This window comes from Odocoileus virginianus, chromosome 6 (assembly GCF_023699985.2).
Source record: "Odocoileus virginianus isolate 20LAN1187 ecotype Illinois chromosome 6, Ovbor_1.2, whole genome shotgun sequence".
NCBI classification, from domain to species: Eukaryota; Metazoa; Chordata; class Mammalia; order Artiodactyla; family Cervidae; genus Odocoileus; species Odocoileus virginianus.
Genome location: NC_069679.1, coordinates 23,037,248 through 23,054,162, shown reverse-complemented (window position 1 = coordinate 23,054,162; position 16,915 = coordinate 23,037,248).

Sequence of the window (16,915 nt, the reverse complement as noted above, 5' to 3'; positions counted from 1 at the left end):
AACTGTGCAACTAACACTTTTACTTTTCACTTTGAACATTTTTGTTCCTTTATTCTTTATGTCCAAAGAATTTTAAACTAACTACCATGATGGATAACTGACTTTGCCTTGAGTCTATGCCTCAGTTTGCACAGATGAAAGTTTTTATTTTTCTGAAACAGCGATCTTATTTAATTTGTGTATATTTCAGCACAATTTCAGTGCATTCTGCTCTTCATCAGTTTTTATGACTAAAAAATTTGTCCTCCCTATTGGTAGGTTTGTTTTGGGGATAGAATTTCTTTATCTCAGTTTATCTGAGACCGGTTATTTTCAGAAATCTGCTTAGATTCATCCAAGAATGGTGTAATTCTATTTATTAACTCAGGTGAAAAACCTAATAGCTATGTATTAAACTTTAGCAGTATTACATCTAGATGGCATACCCATTAATCTTTTAAAGTTCCTTTTGCCATTTTCAAGATGTTTACTGAGTTTAATAGAAGTCTTTGGTTTCTTAATCATACCTTAGAAAATTTAGTGCCAAATATGCTCTCTTGAATTAGTGCCCCAAACTTTTTGGTCTAGCACAATAAATGCTGTAATTCAACCCCAAATTAAACAATAAATCTTAACCCAGGTGGCAGTAAATACTGATTTTTTTTCTTCTTTTGTTTTCACATTCAAAGCTCAAGGATCACTTGAAGTTTTTACACTAAATTATATTCTTTTTCCCCTCTGGTCACTCCTATGTATATAGAAGAAAAAACTTGCTATCTAGAAATGTTCATTAGTATGGCAACTCTCAGAGTATAACAGTTTGTAGCCTCATTAGTGATTTTTCTGATTGGTAGGAGAATTCTGCAGTTCTGAGCTGACGAAATGCTTATTCATTAACACCCTGAATGCAACTACATCCAGATTCTCCACCGTTGCGCAGTCTATGGTAAATCTTGTTGTTTAGCCACCCAGTCACGTCCAACTATTTGCAACCCCGTAGACAGCAGCACACTAGGCCTCCCTGTCCCTCACCATCTCCCAAAGTTTGCCCAAGTTCATGTCCATTGCAGTGGTGATGCCATCCAGTCATTTCACTATGGTGGATATTGAGTGATTATTTGACTGGAGGCTCATGTAGGGTTTCTGAAGGGATCAGCAAAGGTTTAATATTTGTATCCAAGATAGAGTTAGTCCATATTTGTCCCAATTTGAAAGATACAGAGTATTGAACATTTGGGCTTCTCTGGTGGCTCAGTGGGTAAAGAATCTGCCCCAATGCATTAGTTGCAAGAGGCGCAGGTTCCATCCCTGAGTCAGGAAGATCCGCTGGAGGAAGGTATGACAACCCATTCCAGTATCCTTGCCTAGAGAATCCCATGGACACTCCGTAGGGTCGCAGAGTCAGACATGACTCAAGCAACTGAGCACACTCTGGACATTTAGGGCAGAAAAGTTCAACTGGTCTTAACAGTCTGTGAATAGTTAAATTGAAATTAAATTCCTCAAAAACCTAAAACGATGCTTTGCCCAGTTTGCCTCTCAAATCACACGCTTTGGCCATCGTTGAGGCTGTTTTTCTTGGAAAGGATGAAATAAGATTACTATGGAGGGATTTGATTCCTTAAGTGGACTTTTCTTTTGTCAGACTGTTGGTAACCTCAAAACTTGATTTTTTAAAAAATTAGAATACAGGCTCCTTTTTATTTTCCATTTTTATTTCCGTAACTTTATAAAGTATTTTAATCTTAATAAGTTCTATTTCATAAAGTTTGTTTAGTTGAATCTTGTTCAGTGCATGTTCCAAGATTACAGAGATTTTTTTCCCCTGTTTTTTAAATATTGACACTGGATATTGTTTAATTCCTGGTAGCTAGAGTTGTATCTGGCACTGGTAGAGGTAGTCGCACTATTAGTCACTCAGTTGTGTCTGACTCTTTGTGATCCCACAACTGTAGCCCACCAGGCTCCTCTGTCCATGAAATTCTCTAGGTAGGTGTTTAATAATTATACACTAAATAAAAGGATAAATGTTTTATATTCTTTTCTACTTTTATTTCATTTTTACTATGTTTTAGCACATGCAAAATTTTTGTTATGTAAATGTTATTAATAGAGCTTAACAGTATAATACATATCCATAAACCCAACATTCAGCCCAAGAGACAGGAATTTCCAGTAATTTGCATTTACCTATGTGTTCTTTCCTTGTCTTATTTCTTTGATTCTTTCCTCAGAGACACAAGTATCCTACATTTGTGTTTGTTTCCTCATTGTTTTTTTTTTAAATGTGGGGTTCAGTCATAATATTAAATGCCTAAGAATATATTGTTTAGCTTTACTGTTTTGGGAGTTGCAGAAAATGATAATATACTATATGTTATCTTCTTAGACTTGCCTTTTAACTCAACATTATGCTCTCAAAGCTTATCACTCATTCTTTATGTATATTTATTTCATTTATTGCTGTATAAAAATCAATCATGTGACTATACCATTTTGATGGAATTTAAAAATTTTTTCCAGATTGTTTTCTCTGATGATGAATGTTGCTATCAGCATTCATATATATCTCCTGGTACATATGCATAGCATAAAGCTAACATAGACATATACATAAGAAATGGGATTTCCAGATTGCAGGATATTCAATACATCAGCTTTGAGAAAAATGTCTAATTGTTTTCCAATGTAATTTGAACATTTAAATTAGAATTTTGCCCTCCAAGAGAAGTGTATGAGAATTCGAACTGTTCCATATCCTTGCCAACAGTACTATAACATATTCTCAATTTTTGTCAGCACTGACATTTTTATTCATTTTATTTTCTGTTTTTATTATTATTTTAGAATAAAGGGATTCTCGGAGATCAGCTATGCCATTTCTGAGTCTAAGATGTCTCAGATAATATAGCTTTCTAGACTTCGATCATTGTTCAGTGAAAAGGTCTTTTGGTGCTCTAACCTGGCCATATTCTATAACCTAAATGCCCTTTACTCACTTATTACTTAAAAAGTATTCAAAAGTTGCTAGATGTTAGGTCAACATGCAAAAGACAATTACAATTTTGCATGCAAGCAACATACAATTAGAAAAATGTACTCTTACACTCATTTCACATGCTGGCAAGGTTATGCTCAAAATTCTTCAAGTTAGGTTTCAAAAGTATGTCAATTGAGAACTTCCAGAAGTACAAGCTAGGTTTAGAAAAGGCAGAGATACCAGAGATTAAATTGCCAACATTTGTTGGATCAGGGAGAAAGCAAGAGTAAAATAAAAACATTTACTTCTGCTTCATTGATTATGCTAAAGCTTTTGACTATGTGGGTCAAAACAAACTGTGGAAATTTCTTGAAGAAATGGGAATATCACACCACCTTACCTGTCTCCTGAGAAACCTATATGTGGGTCAAGAAGTAACAGTTAAAACTGGACATGGAACAACTGACTGGTTCCAAATTTGAGAAAGGAGTATGTCAAGGTTGTATATTGTCAACCTGCTTATTTTACTTATATGCAGAGAGCATCATGTGAAATGCCAGGTTAAATGAATCACAACCTGGAATCAGGATTGCTGGAAGAAAGATCAGCAATGTCAGATATGCAGATGATACCACTCTAATGGCAGAAAGTGAAGAGGAACTAAACAGCCTCTTGCTGAAGGTGAAAGAGGAGAGTGAAAAAGTTGGCATGAAGCTAAACATTCAGAAATCTAAGATCATGGCATGAGGTCCAATCACTTCATGGCAAAAAGAAGGGTTGGAAAAGTGGAAGGAGTGACAGATTTTCTTTTCTTGGGCTCTAAAGTCAGTGCAGATAGTGACTGCAGCCATGAAATTAAAAGATACTTGCTCCTTGGAGGAAAAACTATAACAAACCTAAATAGTGTATTAAAAAACAAACATATCACTTTACTGAGAACTGTCTTCATAGTCAAAGCTATGGTTTCTCCAGTAGTCATGTATGGATGTGAGAGTTGGATCATAAAGAAGACTGGGCACTGAAGAACTGATGCTTTCAAAGTGTGGTGAGGAAGACTCTTGAGAGTCCCTTAAATTGCAAGGAGATCAAACCAATTCTGAAAGAAATCAACCTTGAATATTCATTGGAAGGACTGACCTGAAGCTGAAGCTCCAATATTTTGGCCACCTGATGCGAAGAGCCAACCCATTGGGAGAGATCCTGATGCTAGGAAAGATTGCAGCCATTGGGAGAGATCCTGATGCTAGGAAAGATTGAAGGGAAAAGGAGAAGATAGAGAGGATGAGATGGTTAGATAACATCACTGACTCAATGGACATGGATGTGAGCAGACTCTGAGAGATAGTGAAGGACAGGGAACCCTGGCATGCTGCATTCCATGGTGCTGCAAAGAGTCGGGCATAATTCAGCAACTGAATGGCAGCAACTCTTGAAGAAATGTCATTTAAATTACTAAAGATATAAAATCTGGAAAAATAAAGCTGATAAAATATGTGGCATAACTGTTAAGAAGAAAATTACATTTAATTGATTTAGAGATTGAAACATGGGGAGACCTACATCAGTTCAGTTCAGTCACTCGGTCGTGTCCGACTCTTTGCAACCCCATGAATTGCAGCGTGCCAGGCCACCTTGTCCATCACCAACTCCCAGAGTTTACTCAGACACATGTCCATCGAGTCAATGATACCATCCAGCCATCTCATCCTCTGTCATCCTCTTCTCCTCCTGCCCCCAATCCCTCCGAGCATCAGGGTCTTTTCCAATGAGTCAACTCTTCGCATGAGGTGGCCAAGGTATTGGAGTTTTAGCTTCAGCATCAGTCCTTCCAATGAACACCCAGGACTGATCTGTTTTAGGATGGACCGGTTGGATCTCCTTGCAGTCCAAGGGACTCTCAAGCATCTTCTCCAACACCACAGTTCAAAAGCATCAATTCTTCGGCGCTCAGCTTTCTTCACAGTCCAACTCTCACATCCATACACAACCACTGGATAAACCATAGCCCTGACTAGACGGACCTTTGTTGGCAAAGTAATGTCTCTACTTTTTACTATGCTATCTAGGTTGGTCATAACTTTCCTTCCAAGGAGTAAGCGTCTTTTAATTTCATGGCTGCAATCACCATCTGGCAGTGATTTTGGAACCCAAAAAAATAAAGTCTGACACAGTTTCCACTGTTTCCCCATCTATTTCCCATGAAGTGATGGGACCAGATGCCATGATCTTAGTTTTCTGAATGTTGAGCTTTAAGCCAATTTTTTCACTCTCCTCTTTCACTTTCAGCAAGGGGCTTTTTAGTTAGGAGACATACACAGATGTTCATTAATAGAACACTCAATATTTACAAAAATGTCAATTCTTTCAAAACTGATCTGTTAATTTAGAGCAATCTTATTTTAAATCCTAATACATTTATTCACAGGTCTAAATAACAAACTCATTCTAAAATTTATTTGGAAGAATAAAAGGCCAAGAATTGCCAAAGCACTTCTAAGAAAAAAATCGTCAAGTAAGAAGAATTTTCCTGTTAAATAGCAAAATTCATAAAGAAAATTATTAAAGTTTAGTTGTTTTGGTGTTGTGATGGAAAATTAATCAATATAATTAAGCAGAGAGCCAGGAAACCTATACATATATAAAAACATGTATTTATAGAACAAAATTTACATTGAGATCAATGAAGAAAATAAAATATATTTAGTAAATATTGCTGGAAATATATTTTCCATATAAAAATTATTTACTATATTATGCCATACAAAAATGGAGAAGGCAATGGCACCCCACTTCAGTACTCTTGTCTGGAAAATCCCATGGATAGAGGAGCCTGGTAGGCTGTAGTCCATGAGGTTGCTAAGAGTCAGACATGACTGAACGACATCACTTTCACTTTTCACTTTCATGCATTGGAGAAGGAAATGGCAACCCACTCCAGTGTTCTTGCCTGGAGAATCCCAGGGACAGCAGAGCCTGGTGGGCTGCCGTCTATGGGGCTGCACACAGTCAGACACGACTGAAGTGACTTAGCAGCAGCAGCAGTCATACAAAAAAGGCAATCCCAAATGAATCAAAAATTCAAATGTTAAAGAGAAAATTTTAAAATTTTGGAAGATAATTGGATATATTTACCAAAAGGGTGGAAAACATCTTAAACAAGTGAGAAAAGGTTAAAAGTATAAAGGAAGATTTAATAAATTTGAATACACTAAAATTAAAAACTTTAGGTACAAAAAACAAAAACTTTAGGTACATACCCAAGAAAAACTCTTGTACATGAAGACAAATACTAGAATATTAAAAGCAACATTGATTGTAATAAGAATAAACAAAAATCAAAATGTCTATCAAGAGAAAATAGTATATTAAAAATTAAACATGGTACAGAACTTTCAGTAAGTGAACTAGTGCTGTATGTCTCATCCTGAATAACTCTGAAAAATATAATGCTAACAGTAAGGAGCAAGCTTCAGAAGTATACTTTAATTTAATATTAAAATTTTGCCGAGAAATGATGGCATTAAAATGGCAGGATAAGAGTTTTCTGTTGTCTTCCCCTTAAAGAACACAATGTTTGACACTCACCAATGAATAGGAGTGATTTTGTGGAAGTTCAAGAATTCAGCAGAGAAGTTCCAGCACACTGTTGGAGCAGAAAACCCCGAGATTAGATAGTGAAAAGGGCAGAGAAACACTTTACTTTACCACTGTCCCTCTCCCCACCCCCACCCTTGGCACAGTTGTGTCAAGAGACACGTTGGCCTGCAGTTCACCCCCTGGGGAAAGTGAGCGTGTATGAGTGAACTCCCAGCTTCCCCAGCTCTGTGGGATGCTACCAAAGTGGTCCACTTTTTTTCCCCTCATTATTTGTTAAATTATGAAAGTATGATAACACTTTTACACGAGACTTGGAAAATGCAGAACAAAGTTACATATAGTCCCACTATATATTATAATAACTTTTTAGTCAGTAGATTAAGATTTTTAGTTGGAGCTTCAATATCAAAATATTAAAACTTCATAGAATGAATATAAAGAAAAGTATAAGCATATGATAGATCTGAAAATCACCATGAAGCAAATCAACATAATTAAGATTTATGCAATTTTCCCACAACAGTAGGGAGATTCACTTTATTTTTTTTTTTACCACATTCAGAATACTGAGATGTGCAATTAGGGGACAGGAAGCAGCTAGGAGAAGAGTAGCCAGGGCTCTTAGAAGATATTAAAGAAATGCAGAATCTTCTAACTGCTCTGCAGACTCCATCAAGGAGACGAACCATGAGCTACAGGGAACATCTCACCTAAGATCTCCCAACTGACCAACAGATAGTCCCAACACTCTGCATCTCACCCACACATTCCCCCTCAGCAAAGGTTTGCACACTCCATGGGGCAAGATCCCTGTACATACCTCTGAGGGTGCTAAGAGGGAGACTTTACAGGCTAGTGAGCACTTATAGAAAGCAGGCCTGATTTTGTAGGATTAGAAGAAAGCACATAAACCTGAGCTTTACCACCTATTAAGAGCAAACAAACACCTGGCCTCACTTTATACAAGAAAATGCATACAATCTTAAGAATTCCCTCTCAAGAGCGAACACAAAATAGGGAGCAGGAGCATCCATAGAAAAGTTCTAAGAAAGCCTCAGAGTCTGTAAGGGGGTTGATGTAAGACATTTCTGTTCTGAAGCCAGTCAGTAAAGTCTGGAGGAGATGACTTCTTCAGTAATGAAGATGGCAATGCAAGACTCTAGGAAACATGGAAAATCAGGGGAACATGACACCACGAAAGGAACAATAATTTTCCAGTAACCAACCCCAAAGAAACAAATATCTGCAATTTGCCTGATAAAGAATACAAAATAGTTGTTTTAAGGAAGTTCAGTAGTCTACAAGAAAACACAGGGAGACAATTTAATTAAATCAGGAAACCAATACATGAACAAAATGAGAAATTTAGCTGAAAGAAATCGCACAGAAAAAGAATCAAATGGTAATTCTGGAACTGAAGAATACAATGAATAAAATGAAAAATAAACACAATAGAAATCATGAACAACAGACTTGATCAAGCACAAGAAAGAATTTGTGAGGTAGAAGATAGGTCATTTGAAATTATCTAGTTAGAGGAGAATAAAGAAAAAAAAAATGAAAAGAGTGAAGAAAGTCTTTGGAGCCTATGGGGTACTGTTACATGAAACAATCTACACAAAATCAGAGTCCCGGAAGGAGATGAGAGAGAAAGAGAAGGAAAGTTGACTCAAAGAAGCTTTAAGTTGATAATAGTTGAGAACTTCCAAAATTTAGGGAGAATTAAGGTGTCTAAGTTCATGAAACTAATAGGTCCCCAAACACTTCATCCCAAAAAAACTTTCTCTAAGACATACTATGATAAAACTGTCTAGAATTAAAGGCAAATAAGGAGTTTTTAAAAGCAGCAATATAAAAAGAAATTCCTCACATGCAAGGGAGCACCCATAAGGCTAACAGAATTTCTCAGCAGAAACTTATAGGCCAGAAGAAAGTGTTATGAAAGTTAAAAAATTTTTTTAAAGTACAGAAAGAAAGAAAGAAAAACTACCAAAAAGAATACTTTAACTAGAAAAGCTGTCCTTCAGAAATGAAGGCAAGAAAAAGGCTTTTCCAGACAAACAGAAGTTAAGGAATTTCATCACTATTAGAATGCCCCACAAGAAGTGATGAAAGGTGTTATTTAGGGAGAAACGAAAGGATGCTAATTAACATGAAAGCATACAAAAATATGAAACATATACTAGTAAGGGTTAGTGATAGTGAAATTCAGAATACTCTAATAATGCAATATGGTGGGTATGTTAATCACTTAACTCTAGTACAAGTGTTAAAGGACAAAAGCCTTATTGTTACAGCTATAATAGGGCTTCCCAGGGACCCTAGTGGTAAAGAACAGTCCTGCCAGTGCAGGGGATCTAAGAGATACAGGTTTCTCTTCCCTGGGTAGAGAAGCTCACCTGGAGGAGGGCCTGGCAACCCACTCCAGTATTCTTGCCTGGAGAACCCCATGGACAGAAGAGCCTGGCGAGATATGGTCCCAAGTGTCTCAAAGAGTCAGAATGACTGAAGTGACTTAGCACTCATGCATGCATAGCCAAAATAATTCATTAATGAATGCAAGATATAAAAAGATATAAATTTTGACATTAAAATATAAAATATGGGGAAGTGGAATAAAAGAGCAGAGTTTTGTATGCTATCAAAGTTAACTTTCAATAAACTATTATATCTATGATATGTTTTATGTAACCCTCATGGTAACCACAATGTAAAAACCTATAGCACATACATAAAAGACAAAGAGAAAAAAATCTAAGCCCCAAATCATGGAAATTCATTAATTCATAGAGGAAGACTGTAGGAAAGGAAGATTAGAACTACAAAATAGCCAGAAAACAACTAATAAGATGGCAATAGTACTTTACCTATTAATAATTACTTTAAATGTAAATTTATTAAGTTACTCAATGAAAAATTATACAGTGGCTGAATGAATAAAGAAACAATATCCAAGCATATGCTGCCAACCAGAGACTCATTTTAGCTTTAAGAGCACAAATTGGTTTCAATGAAAGTATTAAAAAAGATACTCTGTGCAAATGAAATTTAGAAGAGAGCAGGGCCAGCTATACTTACATCAGACAAAATAGTCTCTAAATTAAAGTAAAAAACTATAGCAAGAGACAAAATCATTACATAATGATGAAGGATTAGTTCATCAATGGAATATAAAAGTTGTAAATATATATGCATCTGATATTTTGTTGTTCTTGTCACTAAGTTGTATCCAACTCTTTGGAACCCCATGGACTGCAGCACTGCAGTCTTCCCTATCCTTCATTACCCCCCAGAATTTGCTCAAATTCATGTCCTTTGAGTCAGTGATACATGTAACCATCTCATCCTCTGCTCCCCCTCCTCCTTTTGGCTTCAGTCATCCCCAGTATCAAGGTCTTTCCAGTGAGTTGGCTTTTCACATCAGGTGGCCAAAGTATTAGAGCTTCAGTTTCAGCACCAGTCCTTCCAATGAATATTCAGGGTTGATTTCTTTTCAGATTTACTGGTTTGATCTCCTTGCTGTCCAAGGGACTCTCAAGAGTCTTCTCCAGCACCCCAGTCCAAAATCATCAATTCTTCATTGCTCAGCCTTCATTATGGTTGATGTCTCACCTCCGTACATGACTACTGGAAAAACTATATCTTTAACTATGCAGACTTTTGTAGGCGATGTCTCTGCTTTTTAATATGTTGTTTAGGTTTTTCATAGTTTTTCTTCCAAGGAGCAAGCATCTTTTAATTTCATGGCTGCAGTCACCATCCACAGTGATTTTAGAGTCCAAGAAAATAGAATCTGTCACTGCTTCCACTATTTCCCCATCCATTTGCCATGAAGTGATGAGACTGGATGCGATGATCTTAGTTTTTCAAATGTTGAGTTTTAAACCATTTTTTAACTCTCCTCTTTCACATCCATCAAACTTTAGTACCCTTAAATAAGTGGCTCTAAAGTTAAGCAAATTATTGACATATCTGAAAGTAAAAACAGATGTTATGATAATAGCAGGGGACTTCAATAACTCTTTTTTTCAACAACAAGTATATCATGCAAACAGAAAATCAAGAAGGAAACATTGAATTCAAACTCTACTTTACAACAAATGAGCCTAGCAGACATATAGCAGCAGCAGCACTCTTTTTATAAAGTGCACATGGAGTATTCTTGAGGATAGATAATATGTTAGGCTACAGAACAAACCTTAGAAAATTTAAGAAGATTAAAATCATATCAAATATCTTTTATGACCACAATGATGCAAAATTAGAGCTAAATTACAAGAGGAAAACTGGAAATTTCACAAACATGTGGATATGAAAACACACTCCTGAACAACCAATAGGTTAAAGGGGAAATCAAAAACTAAAGCAAAAATATCTCGAGACAAATGAAAACAGAAACATAAAACTTACAAATTGCAATAAAGAAAAGTTGTAAGAGGGAATTTTATAGTGGTAAGCAACTACATTAATAAATATCTCAAATAAACAGCATAACCATACTCAAGGACTTGGATAGGAAGAAAAAATCAAGGCCAGAGTTAGCAGAAGCAAGAAATTACAGGTCAGAGCTGCAGTAAATGAGAAATCAGCAAATGATAGAAAAGATCAAGAAAACTCTCTTTTTTTTAGACAGAAAAAATTGACAAATATTCAGCTAGACTAATAAAAAAAGGAAGTCTTAAGTAAATAAAATCATAAGTGATAGCTAAGAGATTGCAACTGATAGCACAAAAATAAAAAGGTTCATATGAGACTATCATGAACAATTTAAGCCAACAAACTGGATAACCTAGAAGAAATGGATAAATTCCTAAAACATGTAATCTACTAAGACTAAATCTTGAAGAAAGAGAAAAGCTGATCAGACCAGTAACAAGATGGTGGAATCAGTAATCAAAAACCTCCCCAAATAGAAGCCCAGGAACAGATGGTTTCACTGGTGAATTCTTCAAAACATCTAAGGAAGAATTAATGCCAGTTTTTCTCAAACTCTTCCCAAAAATTGAAGAGGTGAGAGTAATTCCAAAATCATATTATGTGGCCAGCATTAGCTTGATATAAAGCTGGAGAAAGACAATACAAGAAATGCAATAACAATAACAATAGGTCAATATCCGTGGTAAATTTTCAACAAAATACCAGCAAACCAAATTCAGCAGTACATAGAGGGATCAGACCATGATCAAGTGGAATTCATCCCGTGGATGCAAGAATGGTTTAACATAGAGATCAATAAATATGATACATTATATTAATAAAGCAAATGAAAGTAAAACATCTTATGATCCTCTCAATAGATTTACTAGATACAACACCCTTTCATGATTAAAAAAAAAACCAACCTCAGTTAATTGCATATGAAAGAAACATGCCTCAACATAATAAAAACCCACAGCTAACATACTCAGTGGTGAAAGGTTGAAAGTTTTCCTCTCAGATCAGGAGCAGGACATGATATCCAATCTCACTACTGTTTGAGTACCCAATCTCATTGTACTGGATGGCCTAGCCTGGTTAGTTTGGCAAGAAAAATAAATAAAAGACATCCAAATTGGAAAAGATGAAGCAAAATTTTTTCCATTTGCAGATGATATAATCTCTTACACAGAAATCAGTAAGACTCCACTAGGAAAAAAAGGAAAACTATTAGTAAACAAATTCAGTAAAGTTTCATGATACAAAATCAACACACAAAAATCAGTTGCATTTTTACGCACTAACAATGCACCATCTGAAGGAGGTGAGAGGGGGGACCGGGATGGGGAATACATGTAAATCCATGGCTAATTCATTTCAATGTATGACAAAAACCACTGCAATGATGTAAAGTAATTAGCCTCCAACTAATAAAAATAAATGGAAAAAAAAAAGAAATAAAGAAAATCCTATCTGTATTAATAAAAGCATCAAAAACAGTGCAATATTTTGTAATAAATTTAATGTAGGAAGTGAATGATCTGTCTGCTGAATACCTTAAAACACCAATGTAGGAAATTGAAAAAGGTACAAATAAATCAGATTTGCCTTGTCATTAAAATGGAAAGATTAATTTGCTAAAATATTCCTACCACCCAAAGCCATCTATATATTCAATGCAAGCATGTAGTGAATATATGAGTAAATGTTTGCATAGAAATAATAACCATATTTAACACAGTGATTACTCAGAAGGCCAAGGAAGAGAAAAATTGGATACAAAACAAAGACACTTAACCATATGTCATGTTTTATTTCTTAGTCTTGGTACATCAGTGTACATTTTAACATTTGTATGCCTTTGGGATATCTGGTACATTTTATAATATATACATTCAGTTATATATTTAATTTATAAAGTCCTCCTTGATTATAATCTCTAGCTTTATTTTGTTTCTAATTTTTTTAGCCCAATATAGTTCTATATAATTGAAAACACAAAAATTGACTGACAATAGTCATAATCTTTTGTTTAAAATGTGAAAAAAAATTACTCAGCAACCATGCATTGACCATCCGCTCTATGTGAGGTGCAGTACTCATGAGAAGGGCAGAAACAAAAAAAAAAAAGATAGCAACCCTGCTCTTGAAGATATTGCCACTCAGTGAAAAAGATCAGCATCTGAATAATTATAGTGTAAAATGCAAAGTGATATATAAAAGGAACTAATGAACTGGGTCATGAAGTATGAGTAGTGTTGCCAGGCATTCTAGATACAGGGAACAATATATATAAGGAAACATCATGGGCAAAGCATTAAGTGTTTCATAATTTGGGATTATCTTCAGTTCAGTTCAGTCGCTCAGTCGTATCTGACTCTTTACTACCCCATGAATCGCAGCATGCCAGGCCTCCCTTTCCATCACAAACTCTCGGAGTTTACTCAAACTCATGCCCATCGAGTGATGCCATCCAGCTGTCTCATCCTCTGCCGTCCCCTTCTCCTCCTGCCCCCAATCCCTCCCAGCATCAGGGTCTTTTCCAACGAGTCAACTCTTCACATGAGGTGGCCTAAGTATTGGAGTTTCAGCTTCAGCATCAGTCCTTCCAGTGAACACCCAGGACTGATCTCCTTTAGGATGGACTGGTTGGATCTCCTTGCAGTCCAAGGGACTCTTCCCCAACACCACAGTTCTAAAGCATCAATTTTTCGGCGCTCAGCTTTCTTCACAGTCCAACTCTCACATCCATACATGACCACTGGAAAAACCATAGCCTTGACTAGATGGGCCTTTGTTGGCAAAGTAATGTCTCTGCTTTTTAATATGATATTTAGGTTGGTCATAACTTTCCTTCCAAGGAGTAAGCATCTTTTAATTTCATGGCTGCAGTCACCATCTGCAGTGATTTTGGAGCCCAAAAAAATAAAGTCTGACACTGTTTCCACTGTTTCCCCATCTATTTGCCATGAAGTGATGGGACCAGATGCCATGATCTCAGTTTTCTGAATGTTGAGCTATAAGCCACTTTTTCACTCTCCTCTTTCACTTTCATCAAGAGGATCTTTAGTTCCTCTTCACTTTCTGCCATAAAGGTGGTGTCATCTGCATATCTGAGGTTATTGATATTTCTCCCGGCAATCTTAATTCCAGCTTGTGCTTCCTCCAGCCCAGAGTTTCTCATGATGTATTCTGCATATAAGTTAAATAAGCAGGGTGACAATATATAGCCCTGATGTACTCCTTTTCCTATTGGGAACCAGTCTGTTGCTCCATGTCCAGTTCTAACTGTTGCTTCCTGACCTGCATACAGGTTTCTCAAGAGACAGGTCAGGTGGTCTGGTACTCCCACCTCCTTCAGAATTTTCCACAGTTTATTGTGATCCACACAGTCAAAGGCTTTGGCATAATCAATAAAGCAGAAATAGATGTTTTTCTGGAACTCTCTTGCTTTTTTGATGATCCAGCAAATATTGGGAATTTGATCTCTGGTTCCTCTGCCTTTTCTAAAACCAGCTTGAACATCTGGACAGTCTCGGTTCATGTGTTGCTGAAGCCTGGCTTGGAGAATTTTGAGCATTACTTTACTAGCGTGTGAGATGAGTGTAGTTGTGTGATAGTTTGAGCACTCTTTGCCTTTCTTAGGGATTGGAATGAAAACAGATCTTTTCCAGTCCTGTGGCCACTGTTGAGCTTTCCAAATTTGCTGGCATATTGAGTGCAGCATTTTCACAGCATCATCTTTCAGGATTTGAAATAGCTCAACTGGAATTCCATCACCTCCACTAGCTTTGTTTATAGTGATGCTTTCTAAGGCCCACTTGACTTCACAGTCCAGGGTGTCTGGCTCTAGGTGAGTGATCACACCATTGTGATTATCTGGGTCATGAAGGTCTTTTTTGTACAGTTCTTCAGTGTATTCTTGCCATCTCTTCTTAATATATTCTGCTTCTGTTAGGTCCATACCATTTCTGTCCTTTATTGAGCCCATTTTTGCATGAAATGTTCCCTTGGTATCTCTAATTTTCTGGAAGAGATCTCTAGTCTTTCCCATTCTCTTGTTTTCCTCTATTTCTTTGCATTGATCACTGAGGAAGTCTTTCTTATCTCTCTTGGCTATTCTTTGGAACTCTGAATTCAAATGGATTATCTTTCCTTTTCTCCTTTGCTTTTTGCTTCTCTTCTTTTCACAGCTATTTGTAAGGCCTCCTCAGACAGCCATTTTGCCTTTTTGCATTTCTTTTCCATGGGGATGGTCTTGATCCCTGTCTCCTCTACAATGTCACGAACCTCTGTCCATAGTTCATCAGGCTCTCCATCTATCAGATCTACTCCCTTAAATCTATTTCTCACTTCCACTGTATATTCATAAGAGATTTGATTTAGGTCATACCTGAATGGTCTAGTGGTTTTCCCTACTTCCTTTAATTTAAGTCTGAATAAGGAGTTCATGATCTGAGCCACAGTCAACTCCGTCTTGTTTTTGCTGACTGTACAGAGCTTCTCCATCTTTGACTGCAAAGAATAGAATCAATCTGATTTCGGTGTTGACCATCTGGTGATGTCTGTGTGTAGAGTCTTTTCTTGTGTTGTTGGAAGAGGGTGTTTGCTATGACCAGTGCATTCTCTTGGCAAGACTCTATTAGCCTTTGCACTGCTTCATTCCGTACTCCAAGGCCAAATTTGCCTGTTACTCCAGGTATTTCTTGACTTCCTGGTTTTGCATTCCAGTCCCCTATAATGAAAAGGACATCTTTTTGGGGTATTAGTTCTGAAAGGTCTTTTTTTTTCCCATTTATTTTTATTAGTTGGAGGCTAATTACTTTACAACATTGTAGTGGTTTTTATCATACATTGAAATGAATTAGCCGTGGATTTATCTGAAAGGTCTTGTAGGTCTTCATAGAACCGTTCAACTTCGGCTTCTTCAGCGTTACTGGTTGGGGCATAGGCTTGGATTACCGTGATATTGAATGGTTTGCCTTGGAAACGAACAGAGATCATTCTGTCATTTTTGAGATTGCATCCAAGTACTGCATTTCAGACTCTTTTGTTGACCATGATGGCTACTCCATTTTTTCGAAGGGATTCCTGCCCACAGTAGTAGATATAATGGCCATCTGAGTTAAATTCACCCATTCCAGTCCATTTTAGTTCGCTGATCCCTAGAATGTTGACATTTACTCTTGCCATCTCCTGTTTGACCCCTTCCAATTTGCCTTGATTCATGGACCTAACATTCCAGGTTCCTATGCAACATTGCTCTTTACAGCATCGGACCTTGCTTCTGTCACCAGTCCCATCCACAACTGGGTATTGTTTTTGCTTTGGCTCCATCCCTTCATTCTTTCTGGAGTTATTTTTCCACTGATCTCCAGTAGCATATTGGGCACCTACCTACCTGGGGAGTTCCTCTTTCAGTATCCTATCATTTTGCCTTCTCATACTGTTCATGGTGTTCTCAAGGCAAGAATACTGAAGTGGTTTGCCATTCCCTTCTCCATTGGACCACATTTTCTTAAGACTATCCAAATGCTGAGTCTGTCTTGAAGAATATGATACTGACTGCTTGTCTCAGCTCTAAGAAGCTATTGTTATAATTCTACTTATTCTAACCTTGTAGAATTTTCAGTTTGTTTTCTCAACATTCTTGTCACATATAGCTCATCATTCTTCAAGATACCTTGACCAATTTTATGTACTTCTTTTTTTTAAGGAAATGCACAATCTGTGCTTATTATAAATGAATCTAATTATGTTGAACTGTATAAAATTGCAATTATTCAACCATTTCTGATCTAAAAAACAGTAGTTTCATATAGTTATACTCAATATCGCCTGGCCAATGACCTTTTACTTTTAACAATACACAAATATGCTGCCTCACTTCTCCTCAATCCAACTTCAGTTGCTTAATAATTTTGCAATATTACATCTATTTTT